Here is a 10,168-nt window from a genome sequence, read left to right as displayed (position 1 = left end):
GAGGAGAATCTCAGTCTTACTGGCATTAAGGTAGAGGTCATTGGCGGCACACCACTCCTGGATAGTAGACAGACAGTCAGAGATGAGGGAAGTAGAGGAAGAGGCAGAGGGTAGCCTGAACCTCAATCCTGGCTAGCTGAAACCTCTGTTGTTCCATTACAGTGGCTCACACACAGATCTGCCAATGGACCCTCCATCCTGGCCTGCAGCACCTTCCGTTGTTCCATTACAGTCAGTGGCTTCTTCACACGCAACTCTACCAGTGTAACTTAACCCTGGCGAGAAGCAACCCCCATTCTTCCATCACACTCACTCCCACAAAGCTCTGCCAATGGACTTCATTCCACTCAATCCTGGCCAGCCACTGTCTGATCTTTCATGCTTGTGGTAGGTGGCGAGGTCTGTATGCCGCTGGAGTTGGCCCTGATAACCAGGTCTAAGGTTATGCTGTTTCTGGACAGGAGGAGTTGTGTATGTGGGGGGGGTGGTGTTCAAGCATCCCCCTTTGTCAACCCCTTATCTTACCCGGTTGTATTTTGGGTGCCTTAACATGGCATCTCTGCTTCTGGGCCCCTCTGTCTCCGTGAGGGAAAAATAACACATTCCAGCGATTCCAGACTTTCTCTGACTTCGGGGCGTGCAGATGACGGCTCGGGCCCGCAGGTGGCACTTATCAAGGTGCTTACCCCCTTGTGCTGTAACATTCTCAGCGAGGGTAGTGTGCTCTGCCAGTGCTGTACTCTTCCAGCCACCTGCTGTAATATTCTCACTGTCTGCATACATCTACTTCCTGCTGTAACATTGGCCTCTTCTGCTGGTACAGTCGCTCCCTGTGGTGTGCACCTCTCTTGCTGTAAAATATCTGTGTGGTGTGATTTCCGAAAACACCTGCACTAAATCTCTCCTTGCTCAGCAATGGTCGGCTAGTACATTATACCCTGCCCACCCCTTTAATCCACGCACTCTCTGCTCTCCCCTCCACCTCCCCAAACCTCCGGACTCAGATGGTAATGTCATATCTGCCCGGCTGATTCATGGGTGCCTGCCTGTGCAGTTGTCTTCTCGCTGCGCTGAGCACCCCACCCCACCCCACAGCTTGTGCATGCTGTGTAATCCTCCAGCCCCCCACTGCTCGATGGGACCCCTGGTGCGTAAAACCCCAGTCCCATGCTGTGATATTTCTTCCACAAAAGAAAAATCCCACTCCATATTATGTAATCCGTTAGCCCTGCATAAAGCCAGCCCTGTGCTGTAGCATGACCCACCCATTATTACACAAACAAAAATGGGTGCCCTGATGGACTGGCAGCAGAACGGGCAAAAGTAATGCTGGGAACACACAAAGGGGACTGCTGCCGCCAACGATCTCTGCCTTAATGCCAGTAAGACTGAGATTCTACTCATCGGCACACCCACTCTGGCCGGCCTCTCTTGGCGCTCCTCCTCCCACTCCCACCTGCAAGGCTAAAAACCTCGGGGTCATCTTCGACTCTGCACTCTCCTTCTTCCCTCACATCTCTGACCTGTCCAAGAAGTCACCCTACCAGCTGCACCTCCTTAGAGTTATTCTTCCTTTCCTCTCCTTCCCACAGAAGCTCTCTGTCTCCAGAGCCCTGGTCCTCTCTAAGCTGGACTACTGTAACAGCCTCTATCTAAATCTGCCTGCCTCCACTCTCCGCCCTCTACAACTTATCCAGAACAGGACTGCGAGACTTGTCCTTGGCCGCAAGCCCAGGGATCGTATCTCTCCAGGACTGAAATCTCTGTGCTGGCTCCCAGTGGCTGCAAGGATTAAGTTTAAAACCCTCTGCATTGTACACAAGGCCTTCTGGGGTCTGGGGCCACAGTACCTTCAACTATCTCTCCCAAAATATCTTCCTTCCCGAGCTCTTCGCGCATCTGCCTCCAACTCCCTCAGGGTCCGTCTCTTCTCCAAGCAACGAGTTGGTGGCAGATCACTCTCTTCGGCAGAGGCCTCTCTCTGGAACAGCCTTCCTGCCTCCCTGAAACTCGAGGAGAACCATCCACCTTTCTGATCTCTGGCCCAGGCCCCGTTAATTGCCCACCTGCACTGCCTCCCTGGCAACCCCTGCACTTGGGGACTGTTTTTCTGTATCCCTGCAGTCCCCCTACCGGCACTTATGTCTGCACTCCCTTGCGGTTGCCACTAGCTGGCTGTTTTATTTGTCTTATTTTCTTATTTATTCCGCTTTCCCATGTACTGCACTTTCCCCTCTCCCTCCCCTCCTTGCACTTCTCCTTTCCCCCCTTCCCATGCACTTGCGCAATCTGAATGTCACCTGGCCTAGTAGGATCATTGTCTGTCCTCTCTCTGCCCCCCCTTGCCTCGTCGCGCCTTGAAACACTTGTGTATAGGCGCGTTATAAATGCCATATCATATCATTGGTATTAGTGTGGTTATTGATTTTTAACCACCCATGACATATGTATTTGCGCCAAAATTGGCCAGCCCTGTGCTGTAATATTGTACCCTCTGCTTTAACAATCACATTTGCCATCACACCCCCATGCCGTGGGATTCCTCTGCTGTAATATTCACTACACACTCTCTTATCCTGATCTCTATGCTGTTTTTTTCCAATTACTTTGGGCTTCTAGATGGCGCTTGCACCAGCTATAAACCAAAACTATTGCATTAAAGTATAGATGGGGAGAAATCGGCTATGATGAGGGACACCCAGCATGTAGGTGTTGTTTGGTTATTTGCCCACCCATTGACTGCCCATGATAATCCCTATGGCTATTCACCCCAAGTTCCTGTCCCTCCCAGCCAAAAACACCTCCTCCGGAGAACTCTTTTACTTTGCTTTAATCAAGCATTACCATCAAACTTTGCACTCAAAGTCCCTGCCATTATTTTGTCGAAGCTGCTTTCTGAGAGTTAATGACTTAATTGGAGTTGTAAACCCACTACTGGTCTAATAAAAATGTCTTCGCCAGGTCTGCTTTTAGCCACTCAACTAAAAAGCACTATGCATGCCCTTCACTTAAGTCCTATTAAAAATAAACATTGGTAAGGCCAACAGTTTTGGCTTTTGTATAAATATTAGGCATTTGCCAGGCACTGCTAATAGGTGCCCAGGTACTCGCACTGTTTTGCACCTGCTACCATTAATGCATTCATGGCCAGTTAATACCAATACGGGAGTGCTTGGAAAGTGCCCTTCCCATGCCTACACAAACTGTTGGCATTGCCAATGCTTGTTTCCAATATGATGGAATCGACCAGCCCTATTTTGCAATAGTGACCATTGGTGCAGTAAAATGTTCCTGTACACTAATTGCTTGCTCATGCAGCGAAATATGGGGCCACTTTGATCAAATTTTCCAAGGGCCTCTTTTGCTTCCCAGTCTGCCCCTGCTTTCTAGGGGGGGGCAGTGGCTGGCCTTGGGGGGGCCTGGCCCCCATGGCCCCCTGCTGGAGCCGGGCCTGCTTCAGAGGGTGACAAAATACATACCATTGGGAGGGTTCATAACTGTGTATTAAAGAATTTAGAGTAGCGCAGGGATAGCGGCACACTCACAAGGCATCCCGTACTCTGGGCACTCGATACCTCATGCATGCAAACAAACATCCTGAATAGCATGCCTGAAAGCTATAGAGACATTCCAACAAAGCATTCATTGTGGCACAATGAAAGGGCCATGTAAAGTGCCATGGCGAAACATTTTTACACTGGACACAAGCTTTTAAGCACAAGGATGTTGTCAAGTGACTGAGGACACCGAGATGGAATGTCCTGTGATGATCGTAACTGAGACAATGGTAGAAAAAACATGCTATACCTGCAACTTCCGAAAAAGCAAAATATGTAGTCCGAAATACCACATGGTGCTGGCCACAGACCAGGAGCTTCCATTTTTAAGTACAATATTTTTTGTTTTTAGGGGTAGCAAGGGAGACCACATGGGTTGCAGCTGCAACCCCTGGCTACCCCCAAATGACGTACCGCAGTCTCGGGAGGCTTTCACATGCCCATCACGTGACTGGTGGAGCTACAAAACAAAGCGACGAGACAAAGGGCGCAGTGACAAAACAGCATAAAGGCCCATTTATCTGGGGCCAAAACGGCAGGCCATCTGGCCTTATTAAACAACGACAGTGTTGGCACTTACACATGGTAAGGTAATGGACAAAAAAGGCCTGGTTGATGCGGCTTTGTAATGTGGGGAAAGTGTTACCTTCCGGATTCACTGTGCTGCAGGCTACGTGACGGAAATTCAGCTGCCCCTTTAGGGTCACGGACATTCGCAAGTTTAAAAAGCTTCCTGTTGTAGAAGTGTTCGGTTGTGGCGGTAAGGTCGTATCCAAGTAAGTTCTTTTGAGCTGTTTTAGTTGTGCTTTGCTTTTGACAATGTCAAATCTGTTTGTAGGCCAAGTTGGTAACTCGAGCTTTGTACGATACTGTTAAGCCCAAAATGTTGTAATACCACTGGCCGACACTAGGTATCCAGGCAGACTGTTGTAGCTTTCACCTGTGAAAGGAGAGCGCGCGTCTAAGCTCTGAAGAGCCTTGCGGGGACACGGACGTTGGTGCAGCACAGCAGGCAAGTGTGGAGTGGCTGCGGTCCAAATATGCTGCAAAACTTCATGCTGTTAGTTATCTGTCTTAAGGATATTTCTGGGACATCTACAGGCAGGACCGCCCGGGAGCCCCAGTGGGTGATCAGGAACTGAATTCAACACCAGGAATCTCGCCATGGGTGAAATCTGACGCAGGCGAGTGCATGGGAAAAAGTTCTAGGAGTCCAACACGGGTAGCGGATCTAGCTGTTCCTCCATGAAATTCATTTGAGGGGTTCTACTCTGTCCTGAAAATTGACTTACTACCAGAGTGTTGTGCCATAACAAGGAAAGCAAGTGAAGACAGGCCAAAAGGGCTGAAAAGATTAAAACAAAAGGGAAACTAATCGGAAGCCCCACTCTGAATAAATCAGGAGCGATGGCCGCCCCTACAGAAAAAAAAGGTGGCAAAAAATTCCACCCTGATAACATCACCAAGGCAGCAGAAAATCAAGTCATACTTTACGGAGACAAGCCGGGGCCTGAACCCCCTGGTAGTGTGGCTAACCAGAAAGACTCCATTATATCCATTGACAACAATGGGTCTTTGCTCAATGTTTGTTGTGTCGCCAAAAGAAATTCCATGGCACGGCTGATTTCGAGGCGGACAATTGATGTCCTGCAACCTCTCCCGCATGCCAAATTTGAAGAATTTCATGACCTCGTCCAAATCTGCTCCTGGGGAAAGTGAGGACGAGGAGGATAGTAGCAAGGGAGGAGAGAGGGAGATCTAAATCCTGTAAGAGAGAGGAGCCGGTCTCATTGGAAGATCAAAGACTTAGGGCCTCATTACACGGAAGGCGGTGAACCATGGCGCTATTAGCGCTATGGTTCATGCCGGTAAAATACCGGCACCGCCTTGGTGGAAAGGGGAATTACCGCCCCATTCCAAGGTTGGCGGGGCGGTAATTCCCCCTTCCACCATTGCCCTTCCCCATTCCCATTTTTGCCCCATAGGGCTCAATGGGGAAGGCGCTAATTACGGTACCGCAAATTGCGGTACCGTAATTAGCTCCACTGGTCCCTTTGCGGGTTGGTTTTTAACGCCTGCAAAAAGCAGGCGTTAAATTCCCCAACCCGCAAAGGGACCTCGTAGTAAGGCGGTAAGGATTTACCGGTACCGGTAAAATACCGGTACCGGTAAACCCTTACCGTCTACCGTGTAATGAGGCCCTTAGACTTCCTTGAAGCAAAAATTGATGCTCTTTTCCAACTTTGTTTCAGGATGGCTGAGCAACAAAAATCCACAAGAGACGAATTGGCGGAATTGTCACTCTTTTTAAAAAAAAAAACAAAAAAAAACAAAGCCCTGGTCTTTGAGGATCTGATAAGCCAAAAGGTGGATCATATAATAAGGGCCACGTCTTCGCCTAGGAAGAATGCGATAGTCCAAGAAAGTGCCTATGTGGTGGCGGAGTCAGATAGTGGAGCACTGGAAGCTATCTGTGCAGAAATATCTATGCTTAACACACCCGAATCATCACCTAGAAAGTTAAGGCGCATAAAAAGGTCCTCCAAGCGTGATAGAATCATTAGTAGATCGGCAAATATGGCAAAGCCGGATGTTAAACCCAAGCACAATCAACAAATTAGAGGAAAGGGGGCCTTCCTCACTACAAATTCTTTACCTGATTGACAGTTTCGACAGGTTCTTTTTAAGGGCCCAATGGATGGCTGGGTCACAAACTGTGACCCCCACCCTATAAAAACGAAATTGCGTGCCTGGAGGTTTGGTCAAGGATGATTTGAGTATTTGGCATACCAGTAAACAGCAGGAGGGCTGCAGATCGTCTGAACACCAGGTGGGATATTCGGAGGAGAATCCACTATCGATCTCGAAGGTGGTTAAATCCCATGTGATCCCAAATAGAGAGTTGGCAAATGGACTGCCATCCCAGGGTGCAAATCATCCAGAGAAGGTGATCTCTGTAACCTGGGCGGACCGAGTCGAACAGCTAAGACCTTCTCCCAATATCAAGGAGACAGAGCTGGGCGACTCACTTTGGTATGCTGACTTGATTCACATAAAGTTCATGGAGAAAAACATGATGCCATCTAGCCCTTTTTTGAATATATCATGGCTATTGGAGCTACTCCATATGATACCAGACTTAGCCTTGATCACGACTAAGGACCTATTAAGAATTTAACTGTCTAAATGGGATAGTCTGGTTAACTGGGCAGAGGTAACATGTGTTTCACCCGTTGTGGTGGAGAAAATCTGTAAAAATGTGGGGGCCCTAAGTCAGTTGGGCTTCGAAATTCAGGTTTTCCTGCCAGAAGGGCTTAAACGGGGGATCTGAAGGTAAGACACCTGGCGGTCCAGTATGCTGCCTATAAGAAAGGGGACGATAATTCCGCCCTGAGGAGACAGAGGGGAAGATGGGCTGATATCCCTCCCCAAATTCAGTGACCGGTCAAGACGCCCGGTTCAACTGTGTTTTCAATTTTATCCTGGAATTCAAGAGGCCATGGATCCTTACTTCTCAATCCAGCATCATTGTTTACTTTAAGAAACATGGCATGTTTTTGTCTCCAAGAGACATGGCTCTGTTAACCATTTATGATGGACGGTTACACATTGATCTTCCGGTTAGCAAAGCCACCTGTGCTAGGCAGACCCAAGGGGGGAGGCCTGTGCATCGGGGCTCGGGTGCCCTTCAATCTGGTTGAATATATTCAGGGCCCTCCAAATCCTAACTTTCTGGCGGTCATCCTGACAAATCCTGTAAAGACTTGTCCACCAATTCTGGTGGCAACGCTCTACGACCCACACGCTGGAGACCAAGTAATAATACTGGGTCACACAACCGCTCTCATATGGGGCCCAAGATGGGCACGTATTTATATCTGATTCACGACAATATGTTCAAGTATCCATAATATACCATACTTCTTAGAGAAAGGAAGATGAGTCTTTCTGATTCATATCAAAAATGATTTATCCATAGTAGTTCAAACAAAAAGCTATCACTAATAATCCTTAGTGAGGAAGCAGTTGCCACAATCCACATGTAACAAATGCAAGTATGTGACATAAATTCATATAATGGTGACAATTCAAACGAACCATACATTACATACATACAAGGAAACCAACCTGTGACAGTATTTTTTCCATCGTCATTATTCTAATGTTTAATTTTTTTCGGATTTTATCATTAGAATTATGGGCACCTATTGATGATGCCCCATAAATATTTGGTTTGTCATTTTTGTGGGCCCTGGCCGATTTTACATCATTAGTTGTGACCACCTGCATCTCACAGAAACGAGGTGGTCACATGCTAAACAAAAGAACCGTTGCCTAGACAACGGCTTCACACTGCAGTCTGTGTCACTGCCCTGCAGCTGCACAGTGGAGGATCGTTTCTCTCTGTGTATTACAAGGTAAGAATCTGATCACAATCCTTCTCTTTGACCAAGTATGAGTGTAAAACACAGTATCTAATTTGATCTTCTATGATCCACAGATTGGTTTCCTTGTAAGCACGAGTGGATTTTCTCCATGCCTTTGTGCATAATGTCATTTACAACCCACTGCTGAGTGGGCATGAACGCAGGACGTTCTGTTTTTCACCACTGACCACACCAATGAGGTAAATCCACACCTATTATTCTTTGGTTTCATTTATTTACCTTATAAACCACTCACGGCATTTTTCTTTTTCTTTTTTCTTTTTTCTTTTTTTCTTTTTTGCTATTGATATTTACCCATGATGTAACATCTACTGATTGGTATGTTTCCTTTCATTCATTTTTTTCAATGTATGTTTCGTTTGAATTGTCACCATTATATGAATTTATGTCACATACTTGCATTTTTTATGTTATATACTTGCTTGCTGGACTTATATAATTAGACTCGCCCTGATGAAGGAAATAATTTCCGAAATGCATTGGCTTTTTTAGTCTAATACATGTGGATTGTGGCAACTGCTTCCTCACTAAGGTTTATTAGTGATAGCTTTTTGTTTGAACTACTATGGATAAATCATTTTTGATATGAATCAGAAAGACTCATCTTCCTTTCTCTAAGAAGTATGGTATATTATGGATACTTGAACATATTGTCGTGAATCAGATATAAATACGTGCCCATCTTGGGCCCCATATGAGAGCGGTTGTGTGACCCAGTATTATTACTTGGTCTCCAGCGTGTGTTGCAATTATAAGTCCGGGTGTCTCCAGACTTGTCACAGCCAGCTCCTTTTCAATTGGATGTATATTCTTTTTTGAAATATTTGATTTTTACTTGAATATTCTGAACATTTTTGAATACATGGTGGTGCCCACTCTCTTCTCTGTTTGTTTTTTTTAACGCTCTACGACCCACCTGGGGGAACTGATTCACGTGGAATTATGAACACCATGGCCGAATCATTGAGAGCATGGATGGTCAAACATCCTAGTGCTATGGTGTTCGTGGTTGGGGATTTTAATGTGGATTGTGCATCAGTTCAAAGAGGAGGAGTAGGAAGGAGCCTTAGCAACAGAAGGAAGGGGAGGGTGAGGGCCGTGGGAATGGCAGAGAGCTTTGGACGAGTTTGATCTTGTGCCTATCTATGGAGACAAGCTCGGCCCCAGATGCGTCCACATGGTCAAATGGAAGGGTCAGTACTCAAATAGATTTTGTCTTTATTAATTCATCTGTGAGTAAGGTAAACCTGCTATTGGAGATCAGAGTAACTGATGCTAGTGATAATGTAATGCTGATAATGCGTATGGTAAAGCTTACAGAAATAGCCAGAGTTAGGCAGATGGGTAGGTTGGTGGTTAACCCTGGGGGGTAATCATCTTCGTTGGACAACAAGTAGGATAAAAAAATTGAATGCCCAACTAAGAGGCCATTAAGGTCCGTGGAGTGGAAGTCCGATCCAGGATTTGGTAGCATCAACGGTTTGACAAATGTTGATGGTAAATAGGCCACTTAAACAGGTTACTACCCAAAGGGACCTCCCTAGACCAGGTCATCGGTATGACCCAATGATTGCCAAAAAAAAAAGAGTTCAATTCTGCCCTTCGAATCATAGGCAGAAACATCTACTGTTCTGGGTTTGAAAAGAGAGAACAGATTGCCAATGTGAAGAAAGGTTATAAAAACTGGGTAAGAAGTCACCGGTCTTCACTAAATGATGAGGGGTGGACATTTATAAACAGATTAATTAAGACCAAAGACTCCAGGAAATGTTGGCATTGGTTAGGGAGTGCACAGTCAAATGCCAACCTAACAAGGGAATTAGTGTTGGTTACAGAAGGGAAGTTGGGGGACTTTATAAAGCAAAACTTTGATGGCCCCTGTAATTCTCAGCTGTCCCCTAGAACCATGGTAAACACCAAAGTTATTGAATGTTTTGAAGGTGTTGATTTGGAGGAAGAATTTGAAAAATAAAAGTTTCCGCAGCAGTTGGGCCAGATGGCTTATCGAACCTGGTACTAAGGGAAGATCTTGAGCTGTGGGCTATGATCCTAAAACGGTTGTTCTCACAAATCTGCCAAACTGTCTGAATTCCGGAGACTTGGATGAGTTACATTTTAATTCCGGTCTTTAAAAAAGGCCAGCGTGAACAACCAGAAAATTAT

The 10,168-nt window shown here is 46.3% G+C and overlaps 1 long non-coding RNA gene across 1 annotated transcript; it reads left to right on the top strand.

Moving 5' to 3' along the window:
* Positions 1–7,921: 7,921 nt before the first annotated feature.
* Positions 7,922–8,532, top strand: LOC138563662 (uncharacterized). The gene is made up of 3 exons (XR_011299692.1): positions 7,922–7,975; positions 8,059–8,184; positions 8,449–8,532. It is a non-coding gene; the product is annotated as an uncharacterized lncRNA (long non-coding RNA).
* The last annotated feature ends 1,636 nt before the right edge of the window (positions 8,533–10,168 follow it).

This window comes from Ambystoma mexicanum, chromosome 1p (assembly GCF_040938575.1).
Source record: "Ambystoma mexicanum isolate Mex_15411 chromosome 1p, UKY_AmexF1_1, whole genome shotgun sequence".
Taxonomy (NCBI): domain Eukaryota; kingdom Metazoa; phylum Chordata; class Amphibia; order Caudata; family Ambystomatidae; genus Ambystoma; species Ambystoma mexicanum.
Note: the sequence above shows the minus strand (reverse complement) of the source record. Positions and strands in the feature narration are given on the sequence as shown.